Source organism: Quercus suber, unplaced genomic scaffold, assembly GCF_002906115.3.
Source record: "Quercus suber isolate HL8 unplaced genomic scaffold, Cork oak 2.0 scaffold_374, whole genome shotgun sequence".
Taxonomy (NCBI): Eukaryota; Viridiplantae; Streptophyta; class Magnoliopsida; order Fagales; family Fagaceae; genus Quercus; species Quercus suber.
Genome location: NW_027069826.1, coordinates 23278 through 48719, shown reverse-complemented (window position 1 = coordinate 48719; position 25442 = coordinate 23278).

Sequence of the window (25442 nt, the reverse complement as noted above, 5' to 3'; positions counted from 1 at the left end):
GAAGGATCTCTCTCTCTCTCTCTCTCTCTCTCTCTCTCTCTCTCTCTCTCTCTCTCTCTCTCTCTCTCTATTTTTTGTTTTTCACATCCTATAGAGTCTCTTCATAGTGTAGAATGAGTGGCACGAAACCCTAGTAGATTGGACTGTGGGCTTGGGCTTGAAATCTGCGAAGTGATTTGATCTGCAATTTTTGATCAGTCAAACTTAAGTTTTGATAGGTCAAAATTTCTAGATTTGCACTTTAAATTGTAGAACTTTGCAGCAGTCTTGTCTTCAAAAATCATTCACTAAAACTAATTACAAGACATGTTTTGTTCATGAATTTCCAACATAAATAAAACCTAATAATCTCCCCCACTAGTATTTCTTGACAAAACCAATTTACAAGTAATGCCCATATACAATAAAATGCCCAAATACAACACAAATCCCAATTTAAGACTCCTAACCTAAAAGCTAGAAGGATAGACATAAGATCTTGATTAGAATGTATATGTATTTTCTTGAAAACACTTAAAAGAGAACATCAATGCATGTGTAAAAGTAAAGACAAATAAACAATATGAATCACAATGCAATAATGTGGGCGCAAGGGAGTATGCCTTAGCCGAGTGGACCGTGGCGGGGAAAAATGGAGTCACTACCTAGATTAGGTCTAGGAACCATGTTAGGCCTTTTGAGCCAATCACTTACATGCATGGGCCTGCATACTAGATTATGGGTCTGTAGTTTGGGTAAAGCTTGGGAAGGTATTAGACACCGAAGACTGCCCACTTGTGGGCCGGATTCCATTATGTGTTGCTAGGCCATATTTAATTAAAAAGTTTATTAAGAGAGCCCTAATTCTTAACCTAAACATACATTGTACACTTAAGGAAATAACACACAATATATTAAAGATCACATCACAATATAAAAGGAAACAAATAAAACACAATCAAACATATACAAGAAAGGAAAAGATAACAATTAAATCACACACATAAGGAAAGATTATAAAATAAACCAAACATGGCAAAAAGATACAAACAAACATGGAAAATAATTAAACACAGTAATTAACCTAAAATATAATAAAAAAGAATCAACCAACATATGAAAAATGATTAAAACAAATAAAAAAAAGATTTTTCCCTAATATGGATTTGGGGTGCATACGCATACTCGATGATGCGCACACATCCTTTAGCATAGATCCGAAAAATTACATTTTTATTGATTTGATCATTCAAAGATATTAAAACAGAAAGCAAACAAGCATGTTAGAACCCTAAACACTAAACTAACATAAAAGAAAATAAAACAAACATCAATATAAAAAAATAAACATGAAACAAAACAAACAATTATACTAAACTAACATTAACTCAATAAACATGTCAAACTTTACATGGAACTAAAATAATAAAAAAAGAACAACTAAAACATATTATAAACAATCTAAAATCATATTAATACATGTCAAACATAATCATGAATATCAAACAAATCAAATAAAACAAATATAAAAACTATATTAAGAAACTCATTCGAATCCTATTAAACAAAGAAAGGGTTCATGGAAAGAACACTCACCTTGCTTTAGATTATGAGTTTAGAGTTTGTTTAACCGACCCCTCAGTGCCTACAACACAAAGTTAGATTGATAGGACAAGAATAATCAAAAGAATACAGTAGTTTAGATAATCGCAATTCAAGAACAAACTTTAATTGAAAAAGGTTTTGAAAACAAGTTGGAGAATAAACTTTTTGCCTTAGAACTAAATAAAGAGAGATTTTTATTTATAAAAAAAGTGCTAAGGTGCTGCCCTAGGGTTTTGAAAAGAGAAAATAGAGTTTTAGAGAAGATGGAGGCCAAAAATCACTTTCTCTAGCTAGGGTTTTGACTAGAGACATAAGATGAGTATTTATAAGTTAAAATTAAGGTTTTAGGGCTTTTTAATGGTCTTTGGATGTTCCCAAGGGTCCAGGGGTGGCCCACATTGAAGAATGATGTTTTAGGCTCTTAAAAATGAAGTTCCTCTACTCAGAAAATCGGCCTGTGTATGCATCTTTTGAGGGTGCGCCTGCACCCTTGATTCATGCATACACATGCCCTAATTCCTGACAGTTTTGATGTCCCAACATCAAACGGTCATAACTTACTCAATATAAATCCAAATTAGGCAAAATTTATGTTCAAATTGAAGCCTAGGATGTTTATTTTCCTATGAAACAAACCTCACATAAAATTCTTTGTATATCAAAAGTTATGGTCAACACTATGAGCAAATGTCATTTTTTAGTATCGATTTCAAAGCGATTTGAGCACTTCTGAGTTGCGATTACTTCCAAACTATTGTGAACTCTTTAATTAGCCTTAATTGACATATGTCAGCCAAACTCATCATTGGGGCCAGGGACCAAAATTTAATAATGGGTACAAAAAGAGGTGTCTACATATAACATAAAGATAAAATTAATTAAGCAATAAAGCATGTGAACCATAAAGTAAATAATTTGATAACAATTTTTTGAACACAACTTTGAAAATATAAACCATATGCAATGGGTACAACTACTCCAATGTACATAAACATGTAAATGTTACTAAAATAGCATTTATGCATTAACAACAAATAGCAAACATGCAAACTAACTCCCCTAATTTAGATACATCAAAAAAAAATTCTTTTCTTCCCCTTGGAAAAAAAATTTCATCTCCTCCTAAATGAAAACAATTAAAGACATCTAAATGGGTTTCCCAAACTTCTCAATTTCTCTCCCCTTTTTTGTCACGTATTGCAAAAGACAACTCAATCAAAGAGTAGATGAAAAACATACACACAATAGATTGAGAGAAAAGAGACACAATCAAGGAAACCAAAAGAAATAAGTTCTATAGAAAATAAAGGCAACTTCTTCTATGAAGAGCATAGGTTTTAAAAATAGCTTTCTTCCCCTATAAAAAGAAAAAAGAAAAAAACAAAAAAAACAAAAAAGCAAAACAAAAAACAACTTTTGGGAAAAACAGTTTTGGGGAAAATTTAGGAGGTCAGGAAAAATAAAGATTAACATACCAAAATAAAAACAAAACAAGGATTCACATAAATTTTCAATATATGTAAACTTGACACTATGTGACCCATGTATAAATGCATGCAGACAATTTTAGATACAACCAATTTGAACTATACAATAAAGATTTTTTTTCATGTGTCAAGGTGTTTTGAACTCAAATCATCTTCAAGAGTAGAGAAAAAGTTATGAACACCAATTGTATCAAAATTCTAATGTTTTCAAGTCAATCAAAGATATTTGAACTTGGATCAATTTTTGTTCCCCACTTTTTCTCTCTATGCACACAATTTTTTTAAAAAGAGATTTTATTTGCATTTGCATATTTATTACCCACCTTATCTCTCCAAAAAAAAATATTCTTTTAAAATTTTTAGCAGTTCACACATCAAGATTACCACGTACTAATATATACAGAACTCAAGATATGATCAAGTAGTTGAATAATCAAATCCATACCCAGTGTAGCAAAGTGTATGCGTGTAGTGTGTAGTTTGTGAAATCATTTAATGAGCAAATGTTAAAACCTATGAGAGGCATCATTGCAAAAAATACAAGATAATCACTTGAGCTATATCATAATGGCTTGATGGGTGCTATTATCTTCGAGGTATATCCTATAACTCCCATATCTTTTAAATGGCAACTGGCAATCGTAAAGACGTGTGTAAAAAATAAAGCTTTCTAGCAAAGGCACAGTCAAGGGCATTCAAGTATTTTTTTTTTTAAATTTTATTTTCAGCCCAAAATATTTTGTTTTACCCTTCTTTTTCTAAACTTTTGTGTATCCCTTAATTTGCAAGGATTTTTCTTTTTAGCATTAGAATATTTTTGATTGGTGGACATCAATGGTGAGATGATTATTTATGCATTTATTTTAGGATTTTTTTAGTATATCCTGTCAAATTGGGTGATATTTGATTCAAGTAATTTAATTATAAATTTTAATCGCAAATCACATAGAGACCTACTATTGGTCAACTAACTCAATAAGTGCATAAACAGTGCTTAACAAAGATGTAAATAGTACATAAACACGCAATATCAATTTCTTATTTAATCAATCAATACATTTACAAGCTAGTAAATACTAATACAAAATCAGAGACAATCATTTTCACTATCTTTTCAACATGTGTAAAGAATACATAATTTTTTTTTAACTCATATTAATGCTTGACTTTAAAACTCAAGGTTTCCAATGAATATTTAAAACTTAAAATTAAATAGAGAGTCTAATAATGTGCATATACTAAAGCAGAAAATATAGTGCACTAATGACTTCTATACAATTGATACCACAATTTGTATTTATCTTAAAATAGTCATGCACTAAGTTATGAAACATACACTTTTAAGTTTCTCCGCAATATCAAGCGTAAGGTTGAATTTAATCAACCATCTTGTTGGCTTTATTTCGTGCCAAATTTGCTTGTAATTCAGCATTTAGAAACCCTGTATTTAGGTGGGAATCATGTAAGGGTAATGTGTGAGAGAGTGTGAAGAAATGCTCAAGACTATGCAATAAAGCAGGGACTCGCGACTGGATCTCGCGGGTGGCTCACGACTGGCAAACTGCCAGAAGAAGCACACGAGTGAAGCATGTAGAGAAGCTGAATCGTCATGCCAGCTGTAGCACTATATGACAAAAAGTCTAGACTGGCCATTCAGTTAGCTCGTGGCTTGAACTTGCGACTCAGTCAACTCGCGAGGCCAAGTCGCTAGCTAGCTTTGTTTTGGAAAAACTGACTCTTCGTATTCCTTTCTCACCCCAGTATAAATACCCCTTATACCCACGAAATGTAAAGAGCTTCTAGAGAGAATTTTGAGAGAGAAACCCTAGCGAAAACAAGATTGATTCATCCACAATCTTTATATAGTGACTCTTCAAATTCCTCTACTCTCACCCTCTCCATTGTTACAAGGTTCATTACCCAAATCATTTTCTCACCATACTCATATCTGTGAGAAGGCTTTTTGATACTTGGGAAGTAGTTAGGAAGGAACCAATGGATATTGGTTGATATTATGGGCTATAGCGGAATCTGGTAAGTTAAAAAAGACAAAAGTTCGGCCCAACCTTGTTGGAGCAAGAAGCTTGGAGGGCTTAGGTACACTTGGTATATTAGACTTGGAGGGACTTTTGCTGTTCATGTATTCCAACTTCATTCTTTAGTGGATTCTTGACCACTTGGAGCGAGGCGAAGAGGTTTTATGCCAAGAGCGTCAATTTCCTCTTCGATAACACATTGTTGTGTTGTCCTTGTGTTTGCATCTCTCTTCCCTTTATCTTTTCCTTTTAATTTCTACTGTGGATGTGATTTTATTTGGTTTAGATTGTTTATCAATTATGTTATAAGTTTATGTTCATTTTCCGCACGTACATTATTTGATATTAAGCTTGAATTGGTAATTTGTAATTTGGGAGTCTAAACGTTCATAGTGTTTTACACATTATTTGAACTCTCATCAAGCATATTCTAAGTGAAGGGAGATAAACTAGAATTCATGTAATACACCTCAAGAAAAATAAAACAAGACATAAAATAAAATATTTTTTCCGTTTTGAATTTTTTGAATTTTTTTTTGAAATAATCGAACAAACTAAAATAAAACAAACCAAAAACAGAAAATAAACATATCCACAAATAATTGTAAGAATTGAATCAAGAACAAAGTAAACAACACTTACTTCAGAAAATCTTTTCTCACCCACACAACACATGTCTTTGGATTTGTAGATGAAAAAGCATGAAAAACAAGGTGTCTTGGTAAGGAAACAAAATTCTTTTGAGAGAGATAGAAATCCTGAAATTTTCTTTCACAAGCCAATAATCTTAAATTTTTCATAAGCATACCAAAGAATTTTTCTGAACTTGTGGCAGGAGGTATATGATCATATATTGTAGACAGAAACACAGAATACTTAAATTTTAATTTATGACTATTATGACGAATGTTATTGGAAATACTACAAAAGTGACAAACAAGAACATATTTAGAAACATCAGTATTCCTAAAATGAGATCTAATCACATGTTTTGGTTCTTGTCTCAGCAAAGAACAATTTGGTCGAATCTGACCCAACAACACTACAATGGTGATAGGTTGGCACAAAATTAGATTTCTTTTGCAATTTAATAGTAGGTTTAAACATAGGTTTTGAAACTTCTACACAAACATCATTTTTTTTTTTTTACATTTGTCTAACCTAGCAAAATTAGTTTTTTCTTTGTGATTCTTCTTAAAATGAGGAATATAGACTTTGTCATCTTTAGACTTAATGGGAGCAAAAACTGATTTGTTATCAATAGTAGGCTTGGATGATGGGGGCTTGAATTAAAATTCTATTATCAAAAGTTTATATTTATATGAGATAAAACTCTATTATACCTGTGTTTTAAGAAATCTGAAATTTTACTTTGATTAAAATTATATTATCGAAATTTTCAAGTAATTCAAAAATTATTTGAATTATTTTGATTTTATATTATAATTTGTGTTTTAATATAATAAAACTTACACATGTTTGCACTAGCTGACTTAATATAGGTGTGTATGACACGTAAAATTAATGCATTTTTGACATGTTACTCATTATTTATTATAATTGTTAACTTATTTGAAGTGAAACTTTATTAAAGTTTCAAATTGGTTCACTAATTATTAAGATGGTTTGGATGATATTAGTAAAATAATTCATTTTATTTTCAATTTCATTTTGACATATGGTTTTTAAAATTATGGTGTCATATATAATTCCATGTCTGAAAAAATATTAGGGTCAAAATTGTAATAATAATAAGTTAATAACTATGGGAATTGGGACCCGGTATTGGTTCACGTTGTTGTCGTCCTCTTACGTTTTTGTCATAGAACACGACAACTTGATAGCACATGACAACAACGTGACAACTTGAAGGCACGGGTGCGAGCAGTGGGATTCATCAATACGTGCTTCCCCAAGCATATAGTAGCTGAGAAAAGGTAAATGCAAAGCTTCCATCAAACAAAGTTTTTTTAGGTGAAATATTTGTAGTGTCGGGTTAACGTGTATCTTTAGATCCTACATTAAACTATTTATTTTTTAAAATATTTTTTTAAGAATTGAAAAAATTGTCAATATTTTTTTAATTTTTTTTAAAATATTTTAAAAAATGATTAATTATTGTGTGCCGCATGTATTAACAAAATCCATATTTATAAATGATTTGTAGTGGGACTTGCTTTTTAATTTTGGAGAGAGAGAGATACTTGGGATAGCAGTGGGGCAATAGAATTCTCTGGATGGAGGAAAGGAAATTAAGAGTGTGGTGGATTTTTCTGGCTGAAAGTGCAATACGGCCCTTAATGGTGTAGACTTGTCATGCTTGAAGGAACGGATTTCTCACTGACTTTTTTTTTAGGTTGTGTTAGGTTCAACCAAAAATATTTTTCGACCATAAAACATATTTAGGTGGCCTGAAAATATTTTTCGGAAATAAAATTATTTTCAAGCATTTGATTGCGCTCTTGAAAATACTCTGAAAAATATTTTCAAGTGTTTAGTTGAAATTCTAAAAATATTATGAAAAATATGTTTTCTAATTTTCACATTTTCTTATCTCCCGAGCACAAATATAACATAAAAAAATGAAAATTTTAGATAAAAAATTTTTGATCGGGGACCTTTGGTGATGGTTGGCCATCGAATACCGGAGACGTTAGTGGGTGACGGTGGTTACTGGTTGGGTGGTGCAGGCAGTGGGGGGTGGAGGTTCAATTGATAAGTTTTGGATAAGGCAGATAAGTCAAGAGATGTGATAGTATTTTGCAATGCTTTGATTAACGAAATTGTACTAAATATAAAATTTTATCAATGAAATATTGAAATTTATCCAACAAAACTATGCAAAGTAAATATTGATAATGAATTGTATCAAAATTGCATGGGTTAAAGAATTAAAGGTACATATTAATTTTAGTAATGTACAAAAAAAAAAGTGCACTAATTCAAGTTAATTAAGAAAAATAGCATCTGATTTCTCAGAGGCTCTTTTATTTTTTTTGGAAAATGTTAATACTTTGCATATATTATAATTTGAGATTATTATATCTTCTAATCATAAAAATACCTATGGGTGTGATGAGTGTTATGCATTTGTAGAAGAAATTTTTTTTCATCACACCCCTAGGTATTTTTGTGATTGAAAAATATAGTAATTCTAAATTATAATGGATGCAAATTATTAACATTTACAAAAAAAAAAATTAAAAAAAATAAAAATAAAAATGCCTTTGAGCCTACACGTGAGCACCTGCCAAAGACTAATAGATAGATTATGGACGTGGACCACCCTCCATATATAAATATAAGGGCAAATAACACTTCATTTCCTTGAGGTTAGAAAAAATGATACTCACTCCCAAACGAAAAAAAACATTTTCTCTCTTTGACATTCATTTAACTAAACACTGTTAATTTGATTTTAAAATACATTGCGTACTAACCCACCCTTTGGTTAAGAACATGTTTCCAAAATTACCCTCCACTTATTCTTAAAAGTTTTACAAAACCCAAAATTTCAGTAGTCATCCCTTCCCGCCCATCCTTTCCTGCTTCTTTGAAAACCTAGATTGATGTTGAGGACATTTATTTAGAAATTCACAATAACAAATACACCAGGTCCCCCACGACCTCTCAACCCATGGCCCAACAATGAATCCACAGTAAATACGACAAAAGCTGAATACTCAGGTAAATGTCAACAAAGCCCTCAAAATTTCTTGTATTTTAGCACAACTAAGCCATGGATTTTTGACAAAAAAATCCTGGTCCATATGGAATGTCAGAAACAGATGCCTCTTTGACAAAAAACAAACTCAACCGTGCGACATACGGAGAAGTGCGATGACCCTGTTACAAGACTACCAGCGACTCTGTCAGTGACTGGGTACAACTGAGAAACAACGCCAGCGGAGAGGTCCTGTAGACCTAGATAAGTGCTTTAAGCCTAAATTGTGTTTGTTGGGGTGTGCACGTGATCATGTTTTGTATTGTCCAGTAGGGAGACATGCAGCTGCATGCATAGGCCCACGTATCTACCACTAATGTACTCTGGTGGATGGTTATGTAATACATATACTAATAAAGAAAGCCATGGATTTTTGGAATACATATACTAATAGCTTGAATACTCTATCTTTTACGTTCCAAAAAAGAAAAAAAATAAAGAAAGCCATGGATTTTTGGAATTTATGTGTAGATAGATTGCAACGTGCACAGATGGTATAATATTTTAAAAAATTTGTAAAACTTTCATTTTGTTTGAAAAAGCTCAATATTTCATTTTTTTGTTGTTAATGGGTTTACTTCAAAATTCAAAGACATTTCCATTGATGGATTTTGTTTGAAAATGTTTGATTTGTTTTTTTTTTGGGTAAAAGATGATGCATTAAAAACAGCTAAACAATTACATCAAGAACAGGACACATCTTGTTGAGCAACACACCATTACAATCATCCTCAAAGGCACTATAAATGCTTGCAGGTGGACTACTAAAAGAAAGAAAATCTGAAACCTGGATAGCACCCATCCTAGCCAGCAAATCAGCACATCGATTGACTTGGCGGTAGCAATGGTTAAACCGAATTCGTTGAAAGCGAGTTGCCAAGCACCTACAATCATCCAAAAGAGGAGAAATGACATTGTTGACATAAGCCGCATTCTTAAAAACCTCCACCACGGCTTGAGAACAACAAGGGAATCAATGTTTAAGTTGCAGCAGAGCAGCAGCCCCTCTCTAAGCCCCTATAGCTCTGCAATGAAACTATTGGTTGAGCCAATATGTCTAGTAAAACCCCCAACCCAATTGCCGTGCTCATCCCTCACCAAACCTCCACATCCAGCTTTGTCTGATCCACTCAAGCAAGATACATCAGTATTGAGTTTCTTCCAACCTGCTGGGGGTCTCTCCCATCGAATAGCCCTTAAGGCTTTGTGACTTGGGTTTCTAGGAGATTGAACACAGTAGAAGAATTCTAAAGTTTGGTTCATAATCTCCTTAGACAGATTTTGGTTCGGACCTTTCCTATTGAAGACAACTATGTTTTGACTTTTCCAAATACACCACACAGCAAAAGAAAAAATAGATTTCCAAGGGAGGTCACCTCGATCACAGCTGCTATTGGTTTTCCCATTGAGAATGATCAAATCTTGGAGATTGCTCGTCCAAAAGGCTTGATTAGATATGCTCACTCCCAACTGTATCCATACGGCTTTGACCCAAGCACAATCTCTAATGGCATGAGTGATCGATTCGGGCTCCCTTTGACATATAGGGCATAGCTCATCAACCACTACCCCTCTTTTAGCAAGGCACACCTTTACATCTACACTATTGTGTGTACATAACCACAAGAATGTTTTGATTCTAGGCAGTGTTTGAAGCTTCCAAATCCAGCCATAGTTGAAGGGAGGGGTAGAATCCTCCTTCATAACAATAGAGTAGGCACTCCTAAGATCAAAAATACCCCTCGGGTTGCCTGAACATGCTAGCTTTTCTTGACCTTTACTCGTGAAGGGAATGGGGGTTGCTTGAATTATGGACTTAACCTAAGAGGGGAGCTCAAAAGGTATCCGATCCCAATCCTAGCACATATTTGAAAGAATATCACCCACCTCCCATTGATCAGCTCCTTGGGTTAAAGGTCCTTGGATCATGTAGCAGAGTGCCCCTTTACTTGTCTAATTTTCCCACAAAAAATTGACCTTACTGTCTCTTCCAACTGTCCACATACTGCCCTCATTGAAAGTAGCCCTTCCCTTTTTCATTGCTTTCCAAATCCGCGAACACGGAAGCCTATTCGCATTGGCAAAATTTATCCTTCTGTGGTTGCAATATTTCTGCCTTAGAACTTTAGCCCATACGGCTTCTTTCTCAACATGTAGCCTCCAATTAAGCTTGGTAAGCAAGGCAGTGTTTCTACCCTTGGAAGTTTGCAGACCAAGCCCACCTTCCTCCTTCGATTTTACTACCTTTTGCCACCTAACCTAATGAATTTTCTTGGACAATTCCGATGGCCCCCAAAGAAAGTTTCTATTCACCCGGTCTACTCCCTCAATGATTTTTTTTGGAATGTGAGTGCACTGCATAACATACGCAGGAATAGCTGCCGAAGAAACTTGAATTAAGACCGCTCGACCAGCCAAAGAGAGTAAGTTAGCTTTCCACCCAGCTAACTTGGTCTTCACCCTATTGAGGATGAAATTAAAATCTTGAGATGAAGATCCAAGATGCTTAATAGGAATTCCAAGGTACTTTCCAAGAGAAGGGGTGGAGGCAAAACCAAGAATATCACAAAAGGACTCTCTAGAATCCCTATCCACATTTGGCGAGAAATAAACTCTTGATTTAGCATCACTTACAGTTTGACTCGATAAACTACAAAAATCATCAAGAACATCCCTAATAGTCGAGCGATTGATGTGGTCAGCTTTGGCAAACAACACCAAATCACCTGCAAAAAATAAATGTGAAAAGGTCGACCCACTGCACGATGCCTTCACGGGCTGCTAAAGCTTAGCATTACACTTCTTCTTAATGAGTTGTCCAAGAAACTCCATACAAAGAATGAATAAATACGGCGAGAGTGGGTCACCTTACCTAATCCCTCTAGACGGATAAATCGGATTCAAAGCTTCACTATTAAACAAAATAGACGTTGAGACCGTGGATATGCAACTCATAATAATATCAATCAAATCAGCTGGTAAGTTGGCTCTAATCAGCATATCCCTTATGAAACTCCACTCAAGCTTATCGTACGCCTTTTCTAGATCAATCTTTAGGGCCATGTACCCCACCCTTCCTTTCTTCTTGCTGATAGTATGTATGACTTCTTGCACTATGATCGCATTATCAATGCCCTTTCTTCCTGAGACAAAAGCCATTTGGAGGGGAGAGATAAGCTTGTCCAAATGCGGTCTAAGTCTAGCAACAATAATCTTTGTAACACTCTTGTATACAGTGTTGCACAAGCTAATAGGTCTATAGTTGCTCAACGTCTTAGGACTTTGAATCTTTGGAATTAAGGCAATAAGAATTCGGTTCAAATATTTCGGGATAGTCCTTTTAGTAAAAATCTTTTTGATATCACTGACTTGCCCACAATCAACCAAAATCTGTGAAAAAAGCCAGCATGCAATCCATCTGGACCTGGAGCTTTAAAAGCTTTTAAAGACCATAGGGTAGATTTTATCTCTTCCTCCGATGCAATCCCACCAATACTCTCCTTTTCTACATTAGAAAACCTAGCTTGCCATTGGGATACATCGGGTGCAACCTGAGATCCCAATGTGAAGGAAGAGGTGTAAATATTGTTGAACCCACTCCTAAAATCTCTTTAACAACACTTTCTTCATGTATCCACTCCCCCACATGATCCTTAATGGCCACAATCTGATTCCTCTTCCTTCGAACAAGTGTAGACATATGGTAGACATTAGTGTTTCGGTCACCTTGAATCATCCAATTAACCCGAGACTTCAAAGCCCAAAGCTCCTCTTCTTGATTAAGCACTCGGTCTAACTTTTTAAGGAGCTCATTCTCCAAATGAACAAGGAAAACAAAGGGTCTCACAGATAAGGCCCGTTGAATACCATTGATCCTAGCCAAAAGGTTCATTTTCCTAGTAAAAATATTCCCAAAGTGGGAACCATTCCACCTTATTGCTACTTGGGTAAATCTGTTCACTGCATCCCCTAAGGTGGGAGAGTCTCTCCAGGCATGAGTCATAACAGATGGGAAAGATGGTTTTGACAGCCAGTAGGTCTGAAATCTAAAAGGCCTTTTTTTCCCATGATTGTTCTCAGCTGCATCTCCAGAAGAATAGGGCAGTGATCAGAGTGACATCGGGTGAGATGGACAACTCGAGCTTCCAGATACAATACGCACCAGCTAGGATTCACAAATACCCCGTCTATTCTTTCCTGGATTAGTGCTTGGAACTCCCTTCTGTTTGTCCAGGTGAAACGGGGCCCTAAAAACCCTATGTCAATTATGTTACATTTATCCAAACACTCTTTAAATAATAGCGACCTATTAACACTCACTACTCTTCCCCCGAATTTATCCTCCTCCGTAAGTGGTTCATTGAAATCACCCACCAAAACCCACGGCATATCATGCAACTCAGCAGTTTTAATAAGGTTATTCCACAAAATAAATCTTTTAGCAGTTCTAGGACTAGCATACATAGCAATAAAGAGCCATCTAGAATTAGAGTTTCGTACCTTAACTATAGCATAAATTTCCTGCTCGGTATTAACCAAAGTCGTGACATCCACTCTATCTGAATCCCACAACAACCATAGCCAACCAACATATCCAATGGTATTCGTGTGCACTAAGTTATCAAAAGGTAGTCTGTCAGAAATCTCCTTTTCCCTACTCCCCCCAACACATGTCTCTATTACTACCAACATCGTTGGATTACGATTCCGAACCAGCTCACCAACATGCCTTTGAAATGAGGGCTTACGAGCACCTCTACAATTCCACACAATTATATTCATGGGGATAAAATCGGTCAGGGATGGGGCATTTAACAGTTGGTGACAACATCTCTGCCCCCTTAATACCCCATTGTGATGCATCATTCCCATAACCCTTTCCTTCAGAGCCCTCAGGAGACTAAACAGCTTGGATTGTTGAGACATTCGTTTCCCCATGAGGTTTATGGAACTTGGTTACGTTACTAGCGTTCAACACTGCTCTATCTCCATTGACGAAAAATCCGTCATTAAAATCCACTGCATGTTCTTCGCATCCATCCAAGTTGATTCCAGTAGGGGGAGCCCACAACTTGGATCAGTTTTGCTCGCATCTCGACATGGGTGACGCCCAAAATCTCGGTGATCTTCTCCTTAAAACTGAAAACCCGTTTTTGGCCATGGCTCGGACGTGAGCAGAATAAACTGCGAGTCCTGCAGAGTTTGGTCACCATCTCTACCTTGAGATGACGGCAACATTTTCTCTTCAGCTAATCTTACGGCACCTGATGAACCACTTTGGACAACCCTAGCACGCGCAAGTGCTTTCTTGCCTTTCACTGAGTTCTTTGTATTTGTCTTTAGAGCCCCTTTATCTTTCTCAAGCCTATCCCAGTTGGCGTCTTTCTCCAGGCCCATGTTGTTTGGGCTTACCTTAGCCACCTTAAGAGCCCCACCAATGGGCACCTTCACTAACTGTTGGAGAGATTTATCCAACAAAGGCCCATTAATATCCATGATGGTCACATCTTCCTCTTCATCTCCTTAATAGGCCCATGACTATACTCGGTGTGTAACTTCCCCATATTCATCGCTTTCTCCATCCTATTCTGTACTAGTCCTTGATTTGGCTAATCACGCACTTGACCCATAAGGGTCCTACCATTTCTTTGAATCCTTGTCTCCTGCCTCCTACGTGTAACCACTACCCACGGGCCGTACGTACTTTCTGTAGCCTCCTCCTTCACACTACCATTCACACTCTCCGTAGACCCTTGTCCTTTCTCCACCCTGTCATTTGCATGCAAATCACATGGGAAAGAATCCACACTCCCTTCCGTCATCTTCTCCGTCCTCCCAGGAGGTGATTCTTGTCGGATAATGTACAGGCAAAACTCTTTCCGATGTCCTACTCTACCACATCCAAAACATAGTTTTTGGATACCCTCATAACACACAAGTTGCTCAAACTTTCCTATTATAATGGCCGTGGTCAATGGTTTGTTGACATCAATCTATACACAGCCTGGTGAACATTCCTTTGGTTTCAGTGGCTGTGTGCATGTCAACCCGTAAAACGTTGCCAATCGACTTGCCAATCTGATGCAATGCTTTCACATTATAATACTCGATAGGTAGTTCATTTAGTTGAATCCATATTGCCACCGATGAACCGTTGGCCGTTGCCGGTCGAAAGTCAGGCTCCCACGATCTAATGGATAGAAAATGCCCTCTAATAAACCATGGTCCCTTCCTAAGGATAACCTCATAATCCTCCTTAAGTGACATACATGTGAGAAAGAAGCCCTGTCTAAGGGGTATGCAATCCAATCTCCCAGCAGGCTTCCATAGAGATAAGAGCTTATTGTGGATATAGTTAAATCCAACTGAGCGACCAAAAACTTTAACAATGAAAGCTCTGGTCCATGGACTCTGAATCTAATGTTTGAAGTCTTTGGAGAACTTCACTGCCACCAACCCTTCACGGAGAGCTTCCACCTCTTCATTTGATTCCAAATCATCCTCCATGTGGTCTCTGAAACTGAAGGCCTGGGTGTAGGCACCTGGGACCTCACTAACCAGTCTGTCCTTGAAAGACCTTGCTTGATTCCAAGCACCATTGCCATGCCTCATTGAGGAGGATGGAAAGTCCTGCCCATTCTGTCCATCTTGATACCCTGCATGTCCAACATTCTTAACTTTTTTATTATTAAGAGAGTTCCTCTTTTTCTTCCGTTGAGAGCACAAGAGAGCAAGACCTTTCCATCATTTTTTTTTTTTGGATATTTGCTCATGCTCTATTGTCTTATTTCTTCTCCATTTTTTTCAAAGAGATATTCGTTGAATGTCCTAAACAAAGACTTTGAAATTAATATAACTAATCAAATTTTTTTTTTTAGAAGTTCAAGTATTTGGGAAAAGCCCAAACTATTTCCCTTGTGTCTATAACGCTTGAAAGGTAATTTGCAATTCAATAAGCAGATGCTATTTGTCAATAATTCAGCCAAAGTGACAATACTTGTTAGTAAAGGAGTAGATGTAAAAATGAGTTGGACAGTAGAAGTCATTAGCAATTGACACCCCACTTGACTTGCTTGAAGAAAAATAATTAATTTGAACTTCTAGAGTTTCTCTTGTACTTTGAATATTTAAAACTAGCTTAATACATCTATAAATAGATATTTTGTGTAATGAAAATGTGGTCTAACAAAATAAATTGAAATGAAATAAAATAGTGTTGGAAATTTAGACCCCTTAAACACACAGATTGTGTAGCCTAGATTAATTAGTCAAGTTGTTACTTAGTCAAATTATGCAATACTAGGTTAAAACAATCAAATAATCATATCAAGATATAAAGCAGCGGAATAATAAATAACACAAGATATGATCACCCAGGAAACCACTCGGTAAAAACCTGGGGAGGATTTGACCCACCAATCCTCAAGGCATAACAGAATTCACTATGAAAGAATTGAAGTTCTTACAGAAGGACTACAAGCTCCCCGCTCGACTTCCTAATGCTACCCACCAGTAAAACTTCCTGACACGACCACGCGCAGGCTCCGAATCCACGGACTACTTCTTTCTTGAATTCTTCAATCAGCTACAAGCTCCCCGCTTGCTTTTCTTTTAATCTTCAATGGTTGCAACTATAATGATCTTCAAGATGTAGAAAATATCTCTACCTTGAAAACCCTAAGTTTATGTGAAGGAAAGCTCCTCTAAGATCTCACAAGAGATTTACATAAACAGCAAATATGAGCAACGAAGACTTAGAGAGGTTTGGGTACAAAACCCTAAAAATAAAAGGAGGCACAAGAGGCACTCTAATCTCTCTCTCAGAAGTCCCAAAAACGTTCTAGGGTTTTCCTTATATATAGAAGTGTTTTACTTGAACCCCAAGACGTTTAAATAGAGTTTGGGCTGAACTGGAACTCTGCAGAAAAATAAATCTGTACGTGGTTCGATCGATCGAGTCTAATTTTCGATCGATCGAGCCTTACAGATTTAGTCCAATAAATCTGCACTCACTCGATTCCAGTTTTACAAATAAACATACTTTGAGCAAGCCTAAACAAGACTAAACAACCTGTTTTGATCATGGTTTGCCAACAATACAAATTAGAGTTCTAAATACATAAATTCCTAAATCTTTAGAACCTAACAATTAAATTATTGATTTATGGGAATCATGTTTGTCCTGTTTAGGGGAGTTGAAATTATTTTTAAAAGGGAAGAAAATAAAAACTTTTTGTTGTATCTAACTTAGGGGGAGAGTTAGTTTACTCATGTTTTTATTTCTGTTTCTTGTTCACTGCTCATTGATTTATATTTATGAGTTCCTCATGATATATGTCTTTGTTTTGTGTTTTGTGAAGTCAAGAATTTATTTTTGGTTTACTTGTATTTTTTCCACACATGCGTTTATGCGTTTGTTGAGTGTTTCAGGAAATATACAGGTTGATTCAATTGAGCTGCTGTCTACACTTGCAACTGATGGATAGTAGTTAAGATTGGATTTGTTGTTATGAGCATTATTTCTGTAATGGGCTTTTACTTTGTAAACTTTGAGCTTTTAGTTTGTGTTTTGTCACGGATTGCTAAAGGGGGAGATTGTTAGGTTCTAAAGATTTAGGAATTTATGTATTTAGAACTCTAATTTGTATTGTTGGCAAACCATGATCAAAACAAGTTGTTTAGTCTTGTTTAGGCTTGCTCAAAGTATGTTTATTTGTAAAACTGGAATCGAGTGAGTGCAGATTTATTGGACTAAATCTGTAAGGCTCGATCGATCGAAAATTAGACTCGATCGATCGAACCACGTACATATTTATTTTTCTGCAGAGTTCCAGTTCAGCCCAAACTCTATTTAAACGTCTTGGGGTTCAAGTAAAACACTTCTATATATAAGGAAAACCCTAGAACGTTTTTGGGACTTCTGAGAGAGAGATTAGAGTGCCTCTTGTGCCTCCTTTTATTTTTAGGGTTTTGTACCCAAACCTCTCTAAGTCTTCGTTGCTCATATTTGCTGTTTACGTGAATCTCTTGTGAGATCTTAGAGGAGCTTTCCTTCACATAAACTTAGGGTTTTCAAGGTAGGGATATTTTCTACATCTTGAAGATCATTATAGTTGCAACCATTGAAGATTAAAAGAAAAGCAAGCGGGGAGCTTGTAGCTGATTGAAGAATTCAAGAAAGAAGTAGTCCGTGGATTCGGAGCCTGCGCGTGGTCGTGTTAGGAAGTTAGACTGGTGGGTAGCATTAGGAAGTCGAGCGGGGAGCTTGTAGTCCTTCTGTAAGAACTTCAATTCTTTCATAGTGAATTTTGTTATGCCTTGAGGATCGGTGGGTCAAATCCTCCCCAGGTTTTTACCGAGTGGTTTCCTGGGTGATCATATCTTGTGTTATTTATTATTCCGCTGCTTTATATCTTGATATGATTATTTGATTGTTTTAACCTAGTATTGCATAATTTGACTAAGTAACAACTTGGCTAATTAATCTAGGCTACGCAATCTGTGTGTTTAAGGGGTCTAAATTTCCAACAAATAGCAACACAACAACACTTTGATAAACATATATACATGCACCTATGTAAATTCTATGGCATCTGACAAGCATCTTTGGCATCTGACATTTCTAGCAAGGAAAAAAGAATTACACGTGGTGTAGCGAGATAGTGACCAAGGAAGAAAGGGCAGACAAGTTTTGAAAACTGACCTTGTAGGAGTGCAAAAATTGCTAGTGATTGTTAGACACTTTGATAGCTTTTTGTGTTTGCAAGTGGAGTGCAAACTTGTTTTGGAACTTTATTTATTTATGTAATGTTGACAACTATGATTTAAGTGAATTTGCTATAGTGATTTTTCTCAAATTTATTGGCTATATGCTTGTCCAAAGTCACCATATTGACCCAAAGTATTGGTGAGAGGTGCGATTAAAAAACTCTAAGAGGATCATCAAACTTTAGCAATATCAATTGGAAAGGTGCTAGAAGAGACTAAAAAATCCACTTAAGCAACATGTTTTATAATATGCTCTTTTCATTTTTTATTTTACGTGAATACTCTTTTTACTAACCATGGTTAAACTTAGGACTGTGCAAAAGCTTACCGGCACCAACTTAACCGATTGGCACCGATCATTCTATACCGCAGTTGCAATCGACCAACGATATCGATGTTGGCGAGCGGAGCACGAATGGATTTCCGATGCTGGTGCGGTGAAGACGCTGGAGAAGAATATCTGAAACTGACCTATAGGCTATAGCCGAACTAAACCGACACACAGAGTAGCACGTTATAAATTTTAGGGTACGTTTGGTACACTGAATGTGCATTACAACAGGAATGGTAATCTTTATTATCGGGAATAAAATGTGCTGTAATTGAATAACTAAACCTATTCATTAGTTTGGTTGTGAGTTGTAATATTAGAATAAAACTTATGATCTATTTTAGGAAATATCTAATTCATACAATTATATTTCCTAGAAAATAATATATTTTAAATTTTAGAGAGATGAGTTATTTTTTGATGATTTTTTATTTCCATAATTATTAGGTGGATATGGAAAGTTTATTTATTTGGAAATGTATTAATGTTAGAAATTATTACATCTACTAAGGAATAACTATTACAACCCTTTTAGAAAGGAATAGTTATTCCTCATTTTAAAGAATAGTTATTCATAAGGAATGACTATTCCATGTAATAAAAACATAACCAAACTATTGAATAGCTAAACCATAGGAATAACTGTTACATTACAGTGCCTATTATAGTCTACCAAACATGCCCTTAATGGTTTTCCAACGGCATTGTTTCACTAGGATTTCTTTTAACTTTGTTAAGAAAACATCGTCGTTTCACTTGTTATTTAAAAAAAAAAAAAAAAAAAAAAGAGCAAAATGACGTCGTTTTATGCTAGGGTTTTTTGATTTCTGCCTAGTATAAATTCATTATTATTCTCCATTGCTGGCCTTAACTCTCTCTCTCGCTCGTCTCTTGGCTCAGCTGGCCTCCCTCTGCCGTCTCAAGTCATCATCAGATGCCTCCCTCAGTCCTCACCAGTCAAGCAGTTGTCGCCAGCCACTCCTCCCAATCCACGGCAAACCACTGGTAACCCCCTCTCCGCTCTCACCTCTCACCCTTAAGGCTTAAGTTCTTAAGACTCTCTCGGCTGTTAGATTCCTGAGTTGCACCTTTCCCACTTGTATAAAAAGTTGGAAGTATACAAATTTTCCAATGTAAAGTACATACAAATGCACGGCCTAGAAAAATTATTTTTTTGTTTGTTTAATGGATGGTTGTTTGGAATCTTTGGATTGTAATTTTGTTTCTGTTTGATGGGGACTAAATGTTCAAATGGATTGGGTGTATGGATTAATATCTATGCCATTTATTTGTTTTAGCAGCAGCAAATATACGTGGCAGTCACCCAATGATCAAGATATCACTTGGTGATGCTACTTTTATTAACATAATAATGAACCATTGTGTGGTGTTGGGGGAAAAATCATTTTATTGGTGTCAATACGCATTACCCTGCTTTTGATCCTTTTTTTTTTTTTTTTTTTAAAATTTTTATATATTTTTTATATATATTTATTTTTATGTGGTGTTGGGGGAAAAAATCATTTTGTTGGAGCTTTACTATGCTTTTGATGTGTGAACTGTAAATAATTTTTCAAGTGAACATTTTGCTTGAGATCTTGAACGTGTTATGTATTGGGCTTGAAGGCCCAATTTTCTTATATAAAAAAAAAAAATAAAAAACAGATTTTTTAATGTTTCAAACTGATTAAACCGACTGCAAGAAATCGCACCGCTATAAGTTGGAAAACCGATACTAAGTGCTATGCATCGGTTCTAATTATAAGAAAATCGATTCATATCGGTTTGGTAATAAATTTGAAAGAAAACTGAGCCGACTGAACCGCACACACTTTTACTTAAACTTCGGTAAAGAGAATTTTTTAAAAAGTTGGAATATTCCGTTACTAAAATTAACATAATGGGGGACTGAAATTTTTTTTCAACTCTTAAGGGAGGAGAGTGTTTTTTTGTTTCGGGTTGAATGTCATTTCTCCAAATTTCAAGAGATGAAAGTGTGATTTTCTTTAAATATAAAGAAATAAATAAATTAAAAGTACTTTCTAAAAAAAATAAAAGTAATTTTAATTTAACCAAAAAAAAAAAAGAAGAAGCTTAATAGATAATCACGTTATGCGTAGTGGACTAGTGGTTTCGTAACTAGTAATTGGGCAGTTATTACTTTTTTTTTTTTGGAAAATGTTAATAATGCCTTTAGGGTATTATTTTTTTAGACATATTTTTATGAAAAAATAATAAAATAATAAATATTGTTAACAACTTTTTATATTTTCTATAAAAGTGTTATCATAAATTTTTTTTTTATTATGGTTTATTAACAGTTACCTTAAAGATACTTGTTAACATTACCATTTTTTTTAGCAAAAACACTATTTTAGTTTCTATATTTTAGGATCACGGTCAATTTGGTTTTTACATTTTAGTAATAGTCAACTTGATCCATGTTATTCTTAAGTTAAAATTAATTTGATTCCTACCTTGAACTTACTAACGACTTTCTCTAAAAAAAAAACTTACTAACAAAAAATGCTTACGTGGCAAATGATTAGTTTTGCTGGCACACATAAGGCTAATATAATAATATAATTATATTTTAAATATTTAAAAAGCCAGCTAAGCATTTTAATTTTTAAAAAATTCATGTAAAAAAAAAGAAAAAACAAAAAGATTAATTGAAAGAGAAAAAAAAATTTTTATAACAATCCTCAATTTCTTTTATTTTCTTTTGTATTCTTAAAAACTTTTCTTAGCTTTCAAACACTATTCCCAGCAACTCAACAATCTAAAACTAAACAATAATCACAGACTCAATTTTCTTTCATATTCTTCTCTTTTTATCTATTTTCCTAGCAACTTCACACAACTATCAACACCCCAGATTTAACCATTTATAGCCACCATCAATATCCAAACCATTGAAGGTAGAAAAACTCAACCACCCAAGACCGAAACCCCTCAACCACCAGAAATTGGTTTTGCCATTTATAATCAAATAGTGCATTCAAAACCACAAGGCCTAGATCTGTTCGCCAATATCAAATCCCAATCACCCATCCCGAAGTGAGTGGGGGTAGATATGTTCCGGTGAGTTATCGGAATGGATGAGACCCACTTCACATCCTCGCGTTGTCAACGGCGGCATACTTCACGTCCACAATTCCCTTTGGGCATCTGATGCTAGGAAGCACGAGTGCGTTTCGGGACTCGGGTGCGGGTGCGGATGCGGGATTCGGCAATTTTTGAAAAATGTGGGTGCGGGTGCGGCGGGACTCGGCGATTAAAAAATTATTAAAAATATATTTATTTATTTTTTTAATATATTGCTAAGCACACTTTTTCACATTATATAAATATATACCAAATTTAAGAGCAATAGTAGATAATAATTAAAACAAGATGTTCATAAATTCAATACAACCCGCGAGATTAAAACTAAAACACATCACAGAGAAGAGAGAGCACACCTGAAGGAGAGAACACGGCAGAGAGAGAAAGGCGGAGGCGGAGCAGCGCGCAGAGAGCACAGAGAGAAAGAGAGAAAGAGAGATGAGGGACAGACTGAAAATTTGGGTTTTGGACTACTGAGAGTGAGTGAGTGTGATATATTTTTATGTTAGGTCAAACGGTGAGTTTCGCACCTTTTTTTTTTTTAAATTTCGGCCAGAACCGGAAATTTCGGATTCGGCCGAATCCGACGATACGGCCCGAGTCGGCCCAGTTCGCGCCGCGTCGGCGTGAGTCGGCGCTACCACGTGGCATGACGCGGCCCGACGCGGCACGAACTCGCGGTCAGCGGCGTCCCTGCCGCGTCCCTGCGTTCGGCCGAGTCCGACTCTGGTGCGGCTCCTCTGGAGCCACGTCGGTGCTTCACAGATCTGATGTCGAATCCTCGCATAAAAGCCACCGATGTCCCCTTTTGCTCCACCATGCTTAGCCACGGTTATTGGAAAAATAGATTTGGATTTTTGCTTCTGTGTGTGAGAGAGAATGAGAGAGAGAGAGGCGAAGAAGAAAATAAAACAAAGTGCTACTGGAATGTTTGGTTTCAGATTGTTGTATTACTGGATATTGTGTTTGTATCTAAGCTAAGAAAGTCCAAGGATGAAAAAGAAAAGAAAAGAAATTAAAGATTAAAAAAATCATTTTCTTTATTTTTGTACTTTCCATTTTTCAGTTAATCTTTCAGTTTTTTTTTTTTTTTTTTTTCTGAAATTGATTTTTTTAAAAAAAATTAAAATGCTAAGGTGGCTTTTTAAATATTTAAATATATATATATAATTATTATATAGATTTTACTAATGTGTGCCCTTAGGACACACATTAATTTCTATTTTTAGAAAAAAATTTCTCGAGAATTGAAAAAGTAATGATAATTTTTCAATTTTCGAAAAAATATTTCCAAAAATAGAAAGTTTAATGTGTGCCCTTAGGGCACATATTAATCGGACCCTTATTATATTAGTCACGTGTGCATCAACAAGACAAACTATTTGCCACGTAAACATTTTTCGTTAGTAAGTTAACAGTAGAGACTAAATTGACTCAAATTTAAAAATAACAGAGATCAAATTGACTACTACTAAATGTAGAGACTAAGAGACCGTTTGGCTGGCGCGTTGGCGTTGCACGTTTACGTTTTCAGTTTTTTTTTTTTTTTTTTTTTTTTTTTTTTTTTTTTTTTTCACGTGTCCCCAGCTTTTCAGAGACAAAGTGTTACTGTAGCAACACTGTTGCGGCTACTGTTCAATGAACATTAGCCGCAACATGTGACTTTTTCACCTAACTTTTACTGTTTATGGACCCACAATTTTTACTTTTTAACAACTTTTTCATTAAAAATGGGTCCTACGGTACTATTCACACATTTAAAAATATTTTGCTACAGTATTTTTCAGTTTTCAGTTTCAGTTTTCAGTTTTCAGCTGTATCCAAACGGGCCCTAAATTGATTGTAACCTCAAAATATAAGAACCAAAATGGTGTTTTAACCTCTTTTTATTTTATTTTATTTTATTTTATTTATTTTAATAAAACCTATGCTACCCCACGTCCCCACTTCCCCACTTCCCAGGTAAATCAATCATTAAATGAAAGAATGAACCCTGACCTTGAGTCGGTTTGCCAAATTGTAATGGCTTTACGGTAAAGCTAGTAGTAAAACTTTGGTTGCAATGGTTTGATTTAGAAGAAAATGTGACGATGAAAACTAAAGATGATATAAATTTATAATTATATTATCAGCGGAATGAAAAAAATAAAAAATAAAAAATAAAAAAAAGCCTTGAGCGTGGACGAAACTCGTGTGAACAATGCACATGAGCATTTTCATCAGTCCAGTCCCAATTCTTTCTTTCTCCACCCTTGTTTTCTCTTCATTTTGGAAAAAAACTTTTTAATGGTTTGAGGAAAAAACATCCAGGCCCATAATCTCTTTTCCCTCTCCCCTTTCAACCAAATACTTTTTAAAAGGTTTTTTCTACTTAGGGTCCGTTTGTTTCAACTTCAAATCACTTCCGGAAATCAATTTCTGGAAAATTGATGTGTTTGGGTGCTTGGGAAAATTTGGTCAATGGAAATTGGTTTCTGCTTTGACCGAAAATTAGAGCTCCCAAGGGTGAAATGATTTTCACCTTCTATTTTCACTTCAAATGGCATTTTCCGGAAAACAAACCACCAGAGCACGAAGAGAGAGAGAGAGAGAGAGAGAGAGAGAGAGAGAGAGAGAGAGAGAGAGCGAGACAGAGAACGAATAGAGAGAGAGAGAACGAACCAACCCAAGCTCTGATCCACCACCGCAGCCTATCGCCGGCGTCCACGATCTTCGACTTTGCCGGCGCCACGAACGGACGAACCCAGAACCCACGATCTTCGACTTCGCCGGCGGCGCGAACCCACGATCTTCGACTTCGCCTTCGCGCCACGAACTGATCTTCGACTTCGCCGGCGAACCCAGAGCCCAGATCACCACCGAAGACCGACCCACCGAAGATCGCACCCCACCGACGAACCCACGAGGCTTCGACCTTCGACCTTCGAACCATTGCCTTCGACGACCCAGACCCAGACCTTCGAACCATTGCCTTCGAACCATCGCCTTCGAACCATCGCTCTATCTTCCTGGTCGACGACTCAGTTTTTTTTTTTTTTTTAAGTTTGATTGTTGGCTCTCTCTTCCTCATCGACGACTCAGTTTTTTTTTTTTTTTTTAAGTTTGATTGTTGTTGTTGTTGTTGTTGTTTGTTGTTGTTGTTGTTGCCGGAGTTGTTGTTGTTGTCGCCAGAATTTGCTGCCGGAATTTGTTGTTGAACGGTAGGAAAATAGCATTTTCCTATTAGAACCAAACACATAAATATTTTCCACAACAATTTTCATAACAAACCCAAACACTTAAAAATATTTTCCTTTTCCGGAAAATAACATTTCCGGAAAATACATATTTTCCGGAAAATGTTTTACACGAAACAAACATAGCCTTATTTTCTCTTATTTTCTCTTCTGTCATCTCTAAAATTC